Below are 18210 nucleotides of genomic sequence, written 5' to 3'. Positions count from 1 at the left end.
GACAAAATGGCAAGTGTGGTTCAATGTAAGCAAGTGTACAGTGATGCATAATGGGGCAAAAAAACCCAACTTCACATATATGCTTATGAGATCTGAGCTGACCAGGAGAGAAATCCTGGGGTCGTTGTGGACAGCTCATTGAAAGTGTCGACTCAGTGCTCGGCAGCTGTGAAAAAGGCTAATTCCATGCTAGGGATCATTAGGAAGGGGACTGAAAGTCTTAAGGCTAATATGATCATTCTCTTGTATAAATCTATTGTGCATCTACATCTGGAGTACTGTATACAGTTTTGGTCACTATATTTTAAGGAAGGTGCTCCATAAGGTTGATGATCCAGGCCCCAGTCATCTTGGTTGCCTTCTTCTGCACCTTTTCCAATTCTACAATATCCTTCTTTATTGTAGAACAGGAAAAGGTGAAGAAGAGGGCAACCAAGATTATTAGGGTCCTGGAGTACCTTCCTTATGAGTCTAGGGTACAGCATCTGGGGCTCTTTACTTTGGAAAAGATGTGACTAAGGGGAGACATGATCGAGATGTATAAAATTATGCATGGAGTAGATAAAGGGGACAGAGAGAATTTTTCTCCCTCTCTCACAACACCAGAACCAGGGGTGATCTCATGAAATTGAAGGTTGGGAAATTTAGGACCGACAAGAGGAAGTACTTTTTCACACAGTAGATAATTAATCTATGGAATTCCTTGTCATGGGATGTGTTGATGGCCACCAGCTTGGAAGGCTTATACAAAGGGGCTTATACAAAGTCATGGAGGACAGGTCTATGAATGGCTACCAGTCTGGTGGCTGTGGGTCATATTCAGTCTCAGAGGCACAATGCCTCTCAATACCAGTTGCAGGGGAGCAGCAGGAGAAGAGAGGACATGCCCTCATCTCTTGCTATGGGCTCCCCAGAGGCAACTGGTGGGCCTCTGTGCAAAACAGGATGCTGGACTAGATGAGCCTTGGGCCTGATCCAGCAGGCCTGTTCTTATGTTCTTATATAATTATAACTATATTATAATTGTTTTTTTCTTTACTATTTAATGTTTTAAATCTTGTGTAATTTTGTATGTTAAAAATAAAATCATTAAATTGCAAGAGGGGAAAATATCTCAGGAAGGTTTTTTACAGCCTTACAAAAAGATCTTGAAAGTATTCCAGTCGCAAATCATATGGATATACTCCTTTTTATTTTATTTTTTGTGCATGCGTTTTATGTCCTTTTCCCCATCTGTTCGATTTTTTCCATGTAAAATCAGTGGCTGACATGATGCACAGCTTTCCAGTTCCAGAACGCTCCATGCTGGGGCTGCTCCAGACGCAGAGGCAGCCCCAACGTTGTTTAGAATGAATGGTTGCACAAGCAGGGCAACTGCAGTTATTCCCATTTGCCCCCACAGACATAATTGCAGCAGCACTGCTTGTACAAGTGCTCGTTCTTAACAGCTTCAGGGCTGCCTGCACATCTGCAGCAGCCCCAACATGGAGCACTTTGGCACCTGATCACTGAGCATCATGGCTGTTTCCCCCCCTTCAACTTGTAGTTTTATTTTTTTTAACTTGTAGTTTTATCATATTGTTATGTACTTTCAAAATGAAAATGTCACATTAAAGAAAAAGCACCAAACTACTAAGAGCTTGAAGGGATTAAATTGGTCCTGTGAAATCATGTGTGTCTATCCTCACTGTTATACAAATAAGTAAAACAAGTTTTGAAATTGCCGTTACATATTCATGTAGAAATAAATTACAGAAATAAAAAACAGGGTCCTAAAATTGTGGCAACCCAAATGAATGTAGATACAGCACACTGGTTTTTCATAATCTTACATTTATTCAGTGAAGAGAGCAGGAAACCACATGATGTGCTTTCCTATAATGCTTGCGGAATGTAATGCCTGGGATGGGAGTGACTCACAGTAATTAATTCAGACAATAAACTTAACCTCTTTCTGCTTCAAGAATGTCTGAAGGCAGTTCATGAGTTCTTCTTATGGCTTAGTTATTCAGATTTATTCACTGCAATTTCCCAAGGACTTTTTAATTTGTGTTTTCATAACTTACTCTATAGACTGAGCACAAGAGTTCAAGGTAAATAATATTTGAATTTCAAGCAGAGAATGCCACATTCCGAGAAGCTGTGTTGAGAAATGGCAAATCAGCCACGTAAGTCATATGGAGATACTATTGAACGGGGAAATGACATGCATATGTAACCGGACAGCTTTTAAATACAATCTTTGTTAAAATTAATTGCAGTATAGTCTTCTAATGAGTCACTTCCAGCATATTTAGACCCAGCCTGCAACACAGAGACAATTTTGATTTGTTTCATCTTATTTATTTATGCATTTTATTTATTTATGATTTCTCTATATAAACCGCTTTGGAAACTTTTGTTGAAAAGCGGTATATAAATATTTGTTGTTGCTTTTTTAAATTAAGTGCTCATATAAAGTGCTAAATTGCTAGTTGCCATACTAAAAGAAATAACAGAGGCCCTGTCCTCACATGTACAAAGATAAGGTAAAGAAATAACACATTAGGAGGAGAACACTAGAACCGGGGTCATCCCATGTAACTGAAGGCCAGGAAATTTAGGAACAACAAAAGGAAGTACTTTTTCACATAGGCCATAATTAATCTATGGAATTCTCTGCCACGGGATGTGGTGATAGCCCCTAGCTTGGATGGCTCTGAAAGGGGCTTAGACAAATTCATGGAGGACAGTTCTATCAATGGCTCCTAGTCTGATGGCTATAGGCCACCTCCAGCCTCAGAGGCAAGGTGCCTCTTGCCAGTTGCAAGGGAGCAACAGCAGGAGAGAAGGCATTCCCTCAGCTCTTGCCCATGGGTTTCCCAAAGACATCTGGCGGGCCACTGTGTGAAACAGGATGCTAGTCTACATAGGCCTTGGGCCTGATCCAACAGGGCTTTCCTTATGTTTCTTATGTTCTTAGGGGATAATAAAAGGAAGCAGAATAAATCCAGGAAAGCCAGACTGAATAGATATTTGGGCGGGAGGAGGCAAATCGAGGAATCTCTAATTATATTCTGGCATTTGATAATGGCATAGTAGAACCAGTGTGGTATAGTGGTTGGAGTGTTAGAGTAGGACTGGCAAGACTCGAGTTAAAATCACCATTCAGCCATGAAACTTGGTCAGCCACTGATCTTTCAGCCTAACCTACCTCACAGGGTTGTTATGAAGATAAACATAACCATGTACACTGCATTGGGTTCCTTGAAGCATGAGTGGGATATCAATTCATAAATGAGTAAATAGATAAATAAATGCAGTAACATGATGCCTTGCCAATATGCTATGTAGCCCTGCCCACTACTGACTACAAGTAATGGACAGTGTTTGTCTGAAGAGACAAATTCTGTATCCAGGGAGAGATTCTCCCTTTGATTAGAACGTTGAATGCTCATCATTTGTTAATGTCTGAATAAGGCTTCTTTCTTCCTCCGTCCCATGCTGAGTGGCTGACTGCTGCAGGGGTCTGAAATAGAAAGGGCCAGTTAACAATTGGGGCAGACAAAGTAATGAAAAGTCCCCCCCCCCCCCGCTAAGCACTGCAGTAGAAATATAAATAATTGTTTACCGTAGAAATAGGTATCCAAGTGGCAAAATAATTCTTATGCCTACTGCATCTTGAAATTGATAGGTACACTTGTGATGGGGAGTCCTAGAAAATCAGATTGAAATTAACCACATGCCCGACAACTGGAAGTAAGTAACAGGCCATAAGAGGCCTAAGAATGAGCTGGAGTTCTGGTGTTATATAAAGACTTGCAATAGCCTAAGCCTATCTGATTTACAAAATGATGGAGAGTCAGCAATAGGCATTACCTGAATCAATTCCTCCCTCTTCCTATATAAATCTGGAAAGTGATAACTTCCCCTTAAGCTCAACCACTCTTCTTAGATATACACATCTTCTGTCTTATACTACTGAATACTGTACTGCCTGCATTCTTTATTATTATCACTTATATACCACTTTTCAACAAAACGTCCTCAAAGCAGTTTAAAAAGGAAAAGGAATAAGAACATGGTAGTCCTCCTTATCTTGCGCCTGAGAAAGAGTCAATTTCTGTCATGAGAACCTAATATGTTTGCACCAACTGGCAATACATGCCTTACTGTAAGACCTTTTGTCATTCCAGAGAGACAGATGTTAACATGTGGAGTGGGTCTCCAGTTCTCTATGATTTAAGGTAACTAAGCATCATTGAAATCAATGGGACAAATTGGCTTTGAATCTTAAGTCCTATTGATTTCAGTGGGATTTTGTCATCCAACTCACTTCTGAAGCTCCGGACACCCAGAGGAGGGCACCCTTCTCTGGGTGAAGGGCTTCTACAGAGGATCTCAACATTTGGGCAGGTTTGTTAGGGAGCTGGTGATCCTTTAGATGTGCATTGGTCTAGTTCTGTGGTATGGTTAACACATCTGGAACCTAGAAGATATATGTACTTTATTTATTTATTTATTTATTTATTTATCAATCATATTTTTTAATACCGCTTGATTCTTCTCTAGACGGTGCACAACATTTAAAACAATATTTAAATATCAGCACAGATTAAAATACATGAAACAATTAAAACAGTAGCATAAAACAGGAATAAAAACAGCATAAAACAATTATTAAAATTAATTCTAATTAAAAGCCTGCCACACCTTGAGGGTCTTCCTGAAAACAAACAGAGAAGGAGATGCTCTTATTTCAGCAGGGAGCATATTCCAAAGCCCTGGGGTAGCCACAGAGAAAGCCCGGTCCAATACTCCATATTGAATTCTCAGTTGCAGCACTTGAAAATATACAGTTTTAAAATAGTTTTCCATGAGGCTGTTGACTCAACTGCAATGAAAACAGTTCTGCAGCTAACACTTCTTTGTTTCTTCAAAGAGTAATGGGGAAGATCATCTCAGTTCTGAATCTCATTCATCCTTCTTGCAGGTGTTGCATTGTTTAATCTTGAACATGAAGTTTGCATACAAAATGATATATTGGTTGACGTAGAAAGCTATTTGGATACAGTAGAGAATTTTAATGTGATTGTCAGGATCAAAATAATACTGATGCAATTACCTAAGTAATATAAACTTTTTTTTTTAAATTTTGTGATCATTTTGAAGTTAGGACTTTCATTTCTCCAGGGGAACCAATGGCATTTTGAATTATTAGTCAATCTTTACTTTATTGCTAAGAATTCAAAGATGCAGTTTAGTTAAATGAAAAAAGAATAGGAAAGCTGTGAAACTATAAAGAGGCAATCAATTTTCTGCATTAGATACTAAAATGTTTTACAAATTAAATCACTTTCTGTAAGTGAAAGGACTCTGGAATAATTACTCTGAAAATATGTTCACTTTCTTGCTGCCAACTGCTTCATAACTTGTAGCAAGTGACACTGAAAATGGTTTGGATAAATGGCCGTAAGGAGATTTCTGGATTTGGTTGTGTATTTGTTAGGCAGTAAAAAGGGCTGAGTGCATGGCAACAGTCCCTCTGAAAGAATTTTGAACTTGATATCTAACACAGCATTACATAAGAAATCTGTAGGATATAAGGCAAATGCAGACAAGGGCAAGTTCACACTTACCTGTAACTGAACAGCCTTATTGTGATGGGACAATACTTCCTAATAATATGACATACTGCACAGGAATGTCATGTGCACAGGAATGAATCTCATGCACTCTGAGGAATGATGTATTCATTCCCACACGTGGGAAAGAATTATGCTTCCTTACTGACTTACAGAACAATGAAGCACTGGTGTAGAAAGTGGAGCAGACCAACATCCTATTGTTGTTGTTGTTGTTGTTGTTTACACAGTCAGACAGGTGTTATTGACTGGTTTGTTTTATCCAGACTATTATTATTATTATTATTATTATTAATAATAATTTACACAGTCAGACAGGTGTTATTGACTGGTTTGTTTTATCCAGACATAGAGTCTTTCCCAAGGACCTGGGATGGCTGAATTTTATTGTCAGTGTTGTTGCTGTTGTTATAGATATCGTCGCGGAATATAGGCTGTTCCCAGTAAAATTGCTTTTTGTAATTGGCTGATGGTGATTTCTGTGGCCCCTATGATGTTGCGGTGCTCTTCAAGGTCTTTTGGAACTGCACCCAGGGCACTATTATTATTGTTGTTGTTGTTGTTGTTTTGATTGTTATTATTACATTTTATTTTAAAGAACAAACATTACAGTCCAAGACACTCCCAAGAATGAAACACTTTCATATAAAGTGAAAACCAACATACTTGCAGACTAACTGCACTGGTGCACCGAATAAGGGACAATTATTTGATGAACTCTCTTTCCCCAGGAAAACCTCTGCGCCACTCGAAAATATGTCCCTGAGCACAGTGCAGGTAGCCTTCTTGTGCTGCTTCTGAAGGTGAGGATGTTCTTTGCCTATTAAGCAGAATGATGGGAGTACTATGACAACTGTAATCACACACTCCTTAGCAGGCACAAAACCTCCCTGCCTTAGGAAGCAGTGCAGACAAGTAGGGATGTGCATAAAACCAGTTCTCCCGGTTCGGTTCGGGTCCGGACCGGGTCCGGACCGGACCGGGGTGGTTCGGTTTTGGTTTTGCCGGACCACCCCCCCCGGTCCGGTTTGGTTTTGAACCGGTTCGGATCTGAACCGAACTGGTTCGGATCACAAAAAGTGGCTGGTTTTGAAGGGGACATTGTGTTCTACCTGCCACCCAAATTTCAAGTCGATTGGACCTTCCTCTGATTTTTTACAATTTTTTTTTTAAAAAATAATTTTTGCCCATAACTCACAATGTGGAGCCCTTAGGGGCAAAAAAGCTGGGGTGGGTGGTAGCCACCCATGGGTGTCCTCCACCCCAAAAATCCCAAGGCAATTGGTGGCTCCTAGTATTATTGGTGAATTTTTGAAGAAAATTTTTTTTCCATTGGCTAGAATGGGGGTTTAGGGCTGCCCCAGACCCACCTCTGTGGGATGGCAGCACCCCCAAAGTGGGTCCGGGGCCATGGCAAAAATGCCCTCAGTCCCTCCCAGCAATCCCCGTAGAGATAGGAGTGATGGTTCTGTTGTTTTTCTGAGGTGTTCTGAGTGTAGATTCTATGATAGCTAATGAGATTTCCAATGAGACACCATGAATCCACTCTCATTTGCTATCACAGAATCCACACTCACTCAGAACACCTCAGAAAAACAACAGAACCATCACTCCTATCTCTACGGGGATTGCTGGGAGGGACTGAGGGCATTTTTGCCATGGCCCTGGACCCACTTTGGCGGTGCTGCCACCCCACAGAGGTGGGTCTGGGGCAGCCCTAAACCCCCATTCTAGCCAATGGAAAAAAAATTTTCTTCAAAAATTCACCAATAATACTAGGAGCAACCCAACAATTGCCACCCCATCTTTTTGGCGCCTCTCTCTGGGCGCCCTAACACGTAACACCTAGTCAGTCCATCTTAATGCCTACCACCACTCCTATCCAAGCAAGTAAGAGGAGGACACTCAGAGAGACAACACCCACTCTCTGATCTAACAAAAAGGCCACTGCTGTGCTGCCTGCCAGCATAGCAGCAGCAGCGGAGAAGCACACTAAGCACAAGAGCAGAACACACAGAGAAGAAGCAGGAGGCGGAGCAGCAGAGCAGCAGACCTGCCGCTCTGCATGATGGGTGATGTGATGCCCAAAGAAACCACCGCCTCACTCAGTGCCTGCCACTGACTAGGCCCGACAGACAGAAGCCAGCCAACCTGCTCTGCTCTGCTCTGATGCTCCCCATGGATGATGCACACACACCCTACATCTGCATCCAAATTACCAGACCAGACCAAGTGCGCAGAGTCAGCACAGCCCAGCAGCCACCAGCCCAGCAACAACAACAGCTACTACTGCTACCACCACAACCAGTGTTTCCGCTACAATCACATTCCCAGTCCAGTCACGCGCGCCACAGCCTGAGACTAGCACACAGCCAACAGCTGCTGCCAGCCAGTGCCTGGCAAGCCCAGCCAACATGAGGAGGAGAGAGCTAAGTAGACAGCGCACGCACATCACCAACCCATCACGACGGCGCAACTGCAAGGGGAGAGGGCACAATTACAGGCAGCAGGAGGAGGAGGCGGCGGCGGCGAGGCAATCCTAGCACAGATTTGAAAGTTTAAAATCCACCAGGACATCTTCTAGAATCTAGACTTCTGTTTTTTCTACCACCAGCTGTAGTGTCTAGTTAGTCAGTGTGCTGTGCAGCTGAGCTGAGCTGAGCTGCGCTGCACTGCGTGTGAGGAAGGATGATTGTGGCTAGTTCTTTAGTTTCAGCAGACTGAGCATTGAGCATGGGCAGTGGCCTTGGGAAGCAACACAATTACACGACACTCACCTGCTGCTGCTGGTTCTAGAAGTTGCCTCTTCTCGTCTTTTCACCTCTTCGTGTTGTGTGTGTGTGTGCGTGTGCAGTGAGTGCATGCCTTTTGCCTTGCTGGAAAGAAATGCTTCTCTGGTCCACCACCACATATTTGCGCAAGGACACAGAGGCCCAAGGCAGAGGTGGTGGCACCAGTGTGAGTGCATGTGTGCTGGTGGTGTTTGCCACCACAGGTGTTTTGTGTGTGTGTACTGTGTATGTGTGCGCTGCTAGCTAGGAGGGGGGAGGGAGGGAGGCAGGGGGGGAGGCAGGGGGGAGGAAAGGGGAGGGGGAGAGGGATGTAGAGGGGATTGAAGGGGGGAGGGTCCGGCTCAGAGTTGCTCAGCCACATATTTGTGCACACACGTGCTCACGTGTGTGCTTCGGTGGGAGAGACCAGACTCTCATCATCTGCCAGATCGGGGTTGGGGGCAGGTGAGGCAGTGGTGGGCTGGAAGGGATGGAGGATGGAGGGTGGTGAAGAGGAAGGGGGGAGGATGAGAGGGGAGGGATGGAGGGAGGCATGAGGGGGAGGGAGTTGGAGGGGGGAGGAAAAAACATGTAGACAGACACACACCACACCACACACAGGAAGCATCCACACACAGAGACAGTGCTAGGCATCCATTCACACAGACAGACAGACAGACAGACACACAACAGGAAGAGACAGACTGAGCCTCCTGCACCACACACACACACACAGACCCAATTCCCCCCCTGCACAGTTATCAATCAATATGTTGTGTTGGCAGCCAGTTCATTGCTATTCTGATGGTTTTGGGTTTTTTGCCACCGGCCAACATCAACAGTGACCACAATCAAGATGAACATAAGATGATAATAATTCATTCGTTTCATTAGAAAAAATCATCCAATCATTTTCTCCATGTAAAACAAGCCCCCCACACATGATTTCTGGCAACATTTTCAATAAAATCAATTCATTTGGCATTCATCATTTTGTTCTCCCTTTGTCACCTTTTTTTCTTTCTTTTGCATAATTTTGAGGCTTGATTTTAACATGGGGTTTTTAAAGAAAAAATTATTTACATGTTTATTTACATACAGTATTTACATATCTACACTGCATTTTAGAACGTATACCCGCCGCTGCCGCTAAGTCTAGTTCTCCGTGGGCTGTGCTACTTTGGGGGTGTGTGCCGTGCCCACGCCAGGTCCCCAAATGCTGACAGGTGGATAGATAAAGGGCCTGTGCTGGTCAGCATTGGGTTTCTTTTTAGGTGGGCGTGGGCATTGTAAACATCTGGCCAGTCGCAGCACGACAACAACTACTACAACTACATCTCTGTGTGGGCACACTACATGCTGCGACTGGCTGGCACGGCTCAGCATCTGTCACGTCAGCTCAGCTAGAGGTGGAAGGGGGGAGGGTAGGGATAAGCACAGAGGTCGAGCCAGGCAGGTGACCAACCATGGGGCAACCCACGGTAATCACTCGCCCGGCTCAAACTCCAGCTTGGGGTAGCCCAACAGGGGGAGGTTCACCTTAAGGAAGACCAGCTGCTCCACCAGACCAGGGTCCAAGCGGGAGCGAGAGGGTGTCACCACGTCCCCGGCACGTGAAAACACCCGCTCGCTCTGGACACTGGTTGGGGGGCAGGAGAGGAGGCGCACAGCCACCACCGCCAGGTCCGGCCAGACTTGGCGGCGGCTCGCCCAGAACTGTGCGCAGTCCACGCCGTCTCCCTCCACAGGCTCCTCCAAGTACTGCGCAACGCATTGCTCAGCACTGGAGGGGGGCCTGGCAGGTCGAGCCTCCCGCATACCAGGCATGGCGCCATAGCAGAACCGCTGAAACCACTGGGCGGATCTTGAGTCGGTAGCAAGTGGCTGCTGCGATGGCGCCGCCTGGGATGCCGCGCTGCTGGACTGGGAAGAGGGAGGGGAAAGGGAAGCTGACGCCGGCTGGCCGCCCATGCTGCTGCTGGGTGCGGGTTGGGCCGCGAGGGCTTCCCCCGCACCACTACCAACACCCTGGTCTCTGCGGGCCCTAGCGGCCTCCTCCTCCCTAACCTTCTCGACCAGGATGCCCTTCCACCTGGGCAATTCATCGGCACTCACGGCATTGCCCTTGAGGGCTGGGTGACAGAGACAAGCGAGGACATACTCCTCCCTGTCTCCCAGCACATCAACGAGCCGCTTGTCAACCCCAGACCTCAGCCTCCCAGCCAGAGCACGACCCTCTGGCGTGGTCAGAGAGATATGGAGTCCACCCATCAGCTTCTCGAGACCAACAGCTGTGGGCAGCGCCTGGCTCAAGAGAGTGGTGTTGCCACACAAGCCCTTCGTGGCAAGCTGGAAGGGCTCGAGTGCCGACACCGCCTCAGACATCTGCTTCCACTCTGCGTTCGAGAAGTCGCAGACATCCAAGCACTCGTCCCTCGCCAGGGCGACAAGGGCTCTCTCCTGCTCCAACAGGCGCTGGAACAGGAGGAAGGTGGAGTTCCACCGCGTCTCCACATCCGTAGGGATGAGATGGCGAGGAAGGCCAAGGTCATCCTGCTTCTGGCGAAGCAGTCTCCTGGACTTCTCGCTGCGGTGGAAGTGGGCGGCCAGCTTGCGAGACTTATCCACAAGCGTGGCGGTGGCAGCAACAGCAGCTGGGATGGAGCGGGCCCCCTTCTCCTGGGACGCCTTCAGCTCCTTAAGGCCAAGGGCGTCCCTGACGGTCAGATGGAGCATGTGTGCCATACACCGTATGTTCACACAGTCCATGACTGTCTCGACAGCGGCGGTAACGTTGGCTCCATTGTCGGTGACAATGAAGCCGCGGGAGAGGTGTGGACACCCGCCAATCCACTCCTCTATCTGGCGGTCGAGTACGGCCGCCACCTCCTCCGCGGTGTGCCTCGTGTCCATCGTCTCCACGTGCAGGACGGCCCACCTGTGCCGTAGTGCAGCAGGAGCCGCGCCGGAGCCGGAAGCATCGCCCGCGGAGGTCCCCTCACTCTCCGGTCCCCACCAGTGGGCAGTGAGGGCCAGGAAAGAAGCGTGCATCCCACTGACACTGGTCCAGAGGTCAGTCGTGAAATGCACGCTTGTCCCGGCCGGAGCTGCACGCAGCTCGGCCGACACGAGCTCCCTGCACCGGCGGTACAGGGAGGGGACCACATTCCGGCTGAACATGGTCCTTGAGGGGATGACGTATTCGGGAGCCATGTATTGGAGAATCCGGCGGAAGCCATTGTTCTCGACCACCTGAAACGGCTGGTCATCGGTGGAAATCATCTCCCCTATGAGGCGGGTGAGGTGATGATGGTCCACGCGAACAATACGCTGGCTGCCCGAGGACTGCGTCCACCGCTGGACGGGCAGTGTAGCCTGCCTGCTGGCTGGCACACTGCCGCTGCCCGCCCTAGTGGCAGATGCACAAGGCGCACTAGCGCTGCCAGCCTGTCCCCTGAGACCTGGGTGGTGACGCTCTAGGTGTCTCCACATAGGCGTCGTACCCAGGTGCGCAGGGTCCCTTCCACGGCTGACAAGCATCCTGCAGTGGACACAGCGGGCGTGGAATGGGGCATCTTGAGGGACCTCAAAATGCACCCATGCACCACTGCCCTTGGCCTCCTGCGCCCTGGGCGCTGTCCTAGGCCGTTTCTCGCAGGGTGGCTGCAGTCCTGGGGGGGGGGCGGCCGCCGCTGCCTGCCCACTGCTGCCACCCAACCCGCCCCTTCCGCCCTCCACAGCGGAGGAAGGGCCCGGCTCAACTGGCATCGGAGAGGCAGGCCTCTCCTCCACCACCTCGCCAGACCGCTCCCCACCAGAGTGTCGGGTTTCACGAGGGGGGCCCCACTGAGCGGCGAAAGGATAGGGGGAAGGGGCCCCAGAGGGAGGGAGAACCTGGCTGCATCGCTGCCAGCCGCACGGTCCTCACTGGCCTCTACCTGCTCTTCCAACTCCACAATCTCCTCCACCTCAACAACTGGCGGTACCTCAGCAGCACCTGGTGCCGCCGGCGAGGAGGGACCCGCCACAGCCCTAACGGTGCCTCTGCCTCTGCCGCGATTGGCGGCAGCAGGCATGGGGAACTGAATCCTGTGCACCAAAGATGGGGCCGGAGCAAAGAATTCTCCAATGGGGAGAACTGGGGTGTCCTCAGGCTCCCCGCGTCCTCTCCCTCCCTGTGCCGCAGGCGCACCCCGCACCTGGCCTCTCCCACCTCTGCCTGCCAGCCTTGAGCGAGCCCTGCCCGCCACACTGCGCTCAGACATGCTGCTAGGTCAGAAGGAGGGAGACTTTAGGAGGAAGGCCAGACAGGGTCAAAAAAATAATTTGGAGGGGCTTAGGGGCCAAAAAAAAGGCAGCTGATTTGGAGGCGGCGGGGGGAAGTTTGTTTTCAAAAAAGGAAGCCAATTGGGGGGAAAGGAAGACTTTTTGATATGGGGGGGTAAAGCCAATCGAAGTGAGGGGGAGGGCGTCTTTTTAGAATTTGGGAGTCAACCACCAAGCCAATTGGGGAGATGGGCCTGGGAGGGTTTTTTAAAAAAATAGGGGGTTAAAGGGTGGACCCCTGGTGTGGGAGGGTGGCACGGGCAGTTGGGTGGAGTAGTTGTGGTGTGGGTGGCAAGTTTTTAACTTTTTGGGGGGGGGAGTGGATGGGGGGAGGGCACAGCACCTACCGGGGGTGGGGGAGGGACGCAGTCAATGCTTGGGAACCTGCAGATCAAAGGAGGAAACCCTTATTTAGTGAACTGGAACACAAAGTGTGGGTTCTGGGGGGTGGTTCTCAAGTAATGCTCCTGTGGGGGGAGCATCAAACTCAATGCAGCCTATTTAGTGACTCTAAATTGCACAAAACCCAAACCAGAACCCAGTCACACCTACACAGAGGTTGAACCCACCCACTCTGTGACTCTGCCCGCCCAATGCCATGGCAAGCAAGCAGCAGCAAACACTTGATGGCAGCCTCATGGATTGAACATCATTATCATCATCATATGTGTGTATTGGCCCAGCATGTAGTGGCAGCATCAGAACCCAGGACCCCACTCAGACTGCCCCAGAGGCAAGGAAGCACTCTGGCGTGGCATTGGCCCAGCATGTAGTGGCAGCATCCGATCCCCTGACCCCACTCAGACTGCCCCAGAGGCAAGGAAGCACTCTGGCGTGGCATGGGCCCAGCATGTAGTGGCAGCATCAGAACCCACGACCCCACTCAGACTGCCCCAGAGGCAAGGAAGCACTCTGGCGTGGCATTGGCCCAGCATGTAGTGGCAGCATCCGATCCCCTGACCCCACTCAGACTGCCCCAGAGGCAAGGAAACACTCTGGCGTGGCATTGGCCCAGCATGTAGTGGCAGCATCCGATCCCCTGACCCCACTCAGACTGCCCCAGAGGCAAGGAAATACTCTGGAAGAAGGCACCTGTTCAAAAACCACCTGCAAGATGCATGCAATGCAACGCAACACACAGCAGCAATTTCTTTATTGGGCATGAAGACACAAGTTGCAACGGTACATCTCCTCTCCCTCCTCCCCACACCCAAATGCATTTCAAGATAGGGGTGTCCCTATTTAAAACCGCCAGCTAGGGAGAGAAAGGGGGCAACAAAAGGTGCACAATTGCACACGCACTAACCCCTCTTCTTCCGGTCCTTCTCCTGCCGCTCACTGCTGGTCACGGATGCACCGCCGCCAGCCAACCCCCTGGGCTGGGACACAACAGGGCGGCCGCACGAGGCACAGGCAACCGGGGTAGTTTAACGATGGAGGGGCAGAAGTGAGGAGACAACACTATTTATGTGTTGTTGCTCAACTCACCCCCAAGCAGAGACAAATGAAATAAAACAACTTTCAAAAGAAAAATAACCGATGGCGGGGACCTCCAGGTGAGGTCGGAGGTAGGATACTGTGTGGCTGCAGCTGTGGGAGGAAGAAGAAGTGAAGGGATGAGGAGAGAGAAAGAGAGAGAGAGAGGAAGAAGAGAGGAGGAGCTGTAATGTAGCAGCAGGGAGGGGGATTCGGGTGTGGGAGGAGGACAGCAGCAGCAGCAGTGACGGTCCCAAGAGGGGGAGAGACCAACAGAGGGTGTTTGGGAGGTGGAGTGTGTTTCAGGGGGTCTGGGGTATGTAGCGGGGAGTCGGGGGGCAAGAGGGGGAGAGACCAACAGAGGGTGTTTGGGAGGTGGAGTGTGTTTCAGGGGGTCTGGGGTATGTAGCGGGGAGTCAGGGGGGCAAGAGGGGGAGAGACCAACAGAGGGTGTTTGGGAGGTGGAGTGTGTTTCAGGGGGTCTGGGGTATATAGCGGGGAGTCAGGGGGGCAAGAGGGGGAGAGACCAACAGAGGGTGTTTGGGAGGTGGAGTGTGTTTCAGGGGGTCTGGGGTATGTAGCGGGGAGTCAGGGGGGCAAGAGGGGGAGAGACCAACAGAGGGTGTTTGGGAGGTGGAGTGTGTTTCAGGGGGTCTGGGGTATGTAGCGGGGAGTTGGGGGGCAAGAGGGGGAGAGACCAGAGGGCAGGGTGTGTTTTGGGGGGATTAGTATGCGTAAAGGGGGATGAATCTGGGTGGGAGGGGGCAGGCAGGGCAGGAGTGGAGGAGGAGGAGGTGGCAGTGGGGGGAGTGGGTTTCTGGAGAGGAGGGAGGGGGGAAGCTGGGAGCAGAGCAGAGGGCCACACAGAGAGGGGAACAATCAATGAATCAATCAAAGCAAACCAAACAATATGAAAAAAAGTCCAAAAAAAAACAAAACCCACCTGGGACCAATGGGCAGAAAGTCTGGGGGGGGGGGGGAGGAACCAACAACAACCAGCAGGGAGGAATGGGACACACACACACACACAGCAAAACCAGAACCAAAAGAAGCTAATTGATTTCACACAAAAAACCAAAGTAACTAAGACAGGACTCAACAGGCAGCAGCAGCACCAGGGAGGATGGGGAACAACACTCAGTCTGGGTGGGAGGGGGCAGGCAGGGCAGGAGTGGAGGAGGAGGAGGTGGCAGTGGGGGGAGTGGGTTTCTGGAGGGGAGGGAGGGGGAAGCTGGGAGCAGAGGGCCACACAGGGGGACAATCAAATTTGAATCAAAAGAATCTATACACAAAGTAAAAAAAAAGGAAACCAAAGGGCAGCCAGAAAGTCTCAGGGCGGGGGGGGGGGGGTAACAACTACCAGGGGGAGGGACTGGGGGAGTGGGTGGGACACACACAGGGAGCAAAACCAAAACCAGAACCTAATTCCACAAAGAAATCCAAAGAATGCAAGACTCAACAGGCAGCAGCACAGGAGGGAAACAATCTTATCTGGGTGGGAGGGAGGGAGGGGGGAAGCTAGGAGCAGGGCCAGAGGGGAACAAATTAACAATCAAAATCAGAACACAAGGAATCCAATTGCAGCAATAATATAAACTAAATCCTCAGGAACACAACTCAGACAGGCAGCCAGCAATAACAATAGCAGAAGTTATTAATTAAAAACCAAAATCAGCAAATATATAAATTTACACAGAAGCAATATATGAATGAAACTCAAAAAGTGGAACCAAAGTCAGGCAAGGCACAAAAACAGGAAAGCAATGCAGAAGATGGGGGGTGGGGGGGTGTGGGGGGAGGAGGGCAAGCCAAAACTTTGGGAGAAGGGTTGAGAGAGAAAGGGTGAAGAGAACAGAAAACACAACAGGGAAAGTTGGAAAAAGTTGAGGGGAAAGTATTAAAGAGGTTTGGACAGAGACAGACAGAGGGCAGATGGACAAGGGGGCACACAACAACACACAGAGAGAGCAGAGAGACAGACACACACTAATGTGACACACAGTCAGGGACTCACAGCAGACACCAGCAGCAAAAAAGCAAACAAGGTCTCAGAGATGATCCCACAACTGCAGCCAAGAGAAGTTTCCAGAGAAGAGGCTTGGGTTTATATAGGTTTGAAATTCCCTCCTTTGGGAGCCCCCACCTTTGCACTCCCCCCACGGCCAACAGGGTGCCAGCTCTCAACAGTGCAACAGCCAAGCAGCCTACCAGACCAAAGGACTCATTCTGGCCAATCAAGGATCAATAGCGCAGCCAATACAATGCCTGGAAATAGCATCACAAAATGGATGCAAGGAGGAGCAAAAGTTTCGGGAAGGAGACACAAAATGGAGGACACACTTGCAACTTTAAAGAGACACTCCAGAGACTCAATGGCACTCCCGGACCGGTTCGGGAAACCTGAGCCGGTTCGGTACCGAACCGGCTCGGATTCGGTCCGGCTCGGTCCCGGAAGGGCCCGATTCGGTCCGGGATCGAACCGCCGGATCCGGACCGGTTCGGGACGCACCGGTCCGGATCCAGACCGAACCGCACATCCCTACAGACAAGCTGTAGACAAGCTTGGCACTATGGATTTTAAGTAGAATCCGGCTGTTCGCCACTCAAATGAGCAGTGTGGCATGTTTGCCCAGCCACCCAGAAGAAGCACGAGAAATGAAGAGGCCCTATTGGCCTGTGGGCCTGTGTAGGAGCAGAGCCTCGCTCCAGCCCAACGGGCCTTCAGTTCCCTTCGTGAGGGCACCCACCTGTGCTCCCTACAGTCTGGGCTCTTGCTGGTTGCCTCTTGGGGGTGGGCATTTTGGGGGCGCTCACCTGATTGGCCTGTGGTGCCCTTTTCCACCTGCTCCTGACTGTACTAACCCTTCGTTAGCTAGCCAGGACTAACTCCTTATTGGTCACAATTTTGGCAGGTACAGTGTGGTTTGGAATAACATCTGAGGCTGGTGAACACCTATAGGTCGGACAGGGGAACTCTTGAGAGACTGCACGGCTCAGGGAGATCTGCCCTGCACCAACCTGCTCTGTCAGGCTAAGCTCCCCAGAATCGCTGAACAGCGACCGGGGGAGTGGGGGTGCTGCTATGGCAGAGGCCTGGCACTAAGCCGGCTAGGATGGGTAGCCCCTGCTTTAGAGCATTGGGGCTGCCTGGACCCAAGGTGTATCGCCCTATGCTATAGGCTAGGCATGCCCTGATGGTGCATGCCTATAGATACCACACTGTATGGGGTGGAAAGCCAATCCCTGTTCTTTAAAGCCATTGCTTTAAAAGTTAAAATGAATTGTGGCCTAGATTTACACCAATACCTTGTGTCTCGTGTCTTCTTGAGTGCAGGGCAATGTAAGCCAGTATTAATTGTTTCCCAAGTTAACCCCTGCTAACTTGGCAAAGAGGCACCTTTTAACATGGTGATTCTCTTTATTTAGCAGGGGTAGAGTAACTGGCCCTCTCCACCCCCAGCACAGTACTTCCAGTGACTGTTGCTGGTGTCTCTCTTATGTTTCTTTTTAGATTGTGAGCCCTTTGGGGACAGGGATCCAACTTATTTATTTATTATTTCTTTGTGTAACCCCCCCTGAGACATTTTTGGAAAGGCGGTATAGAAATCGAATAAACAAACAAACTGGTGAAGGAAAGGATGGGCAGGAGAAAAACCTTCACTAACAACCCCCCCCACCCCAACTTCTTTAACAGGAGCTCTGAAGAAACTATAGCAATCCTCTTGAAAAATTGTGCTCTAAAGAACATTTTTGTAATCTCCCAGCTCTGTTTTCCTTTCTTATCTTCCATTTATATCCAGTGGACAATCTAATGTTCTTGCTTTGTAAGAGAAGATAAGAGATAAAAACAATAAATAAAAATGCAAAATGATGGCACAATCAAGTCATTGGTCATTACACAAGTAGCAACTGTGAAAGAGGAGAGAGGGGTTTTCAGTAAACAGGGAGGTTTGTTGGGTGTGTTTTTTTTATCACCTAAGACAGGGATAACCAGCTTGGATGTTCATGACACA

The 18210-nt window shown here is 49.3% G+C and overlaps 1 long non-coding RNA gene across 1 annotated transcript in view; it reads right to left on the bottom strand.

Annotated features, from left to right (window-relative positions):
* Window positions 1–4831: 4831 nt before the first annotated feature.
* LOC128325212 (uncharacterized) overlaps window positions 4832–18210 on the bottom strand; it is a 32659-nt gene continuing 19280 nt past the window's right edge. Inside the window, exon 3 of the long non-coding RNA XR_008307306.1 lies at window positions 4832–5039. This is a non-coding gene — a long non-coding RNA (uncharacterized LOC128325212). The remainder of the gene's footprint in view (window positions 5040–18210) is intronic.

Source organism: Hemicordylus capensis, chromosome 4 (genome assembly GCF_027244095.1).
Source record: "Hemicordylus capensis ecotype Gifberg chromosome 4, rHemCap1.1.pri, whole genome shotgun sequence".
NCBI classification, from domain to species: Eukaryota; Metazoa; Chordata; class Lepidosauria; order Squamata; family Cordylidae; genus Hemicordylus; species Hemicordylus capensis.
This window is presented reverse-complemented; position numbering and strand designations above follow the sequence as displayed.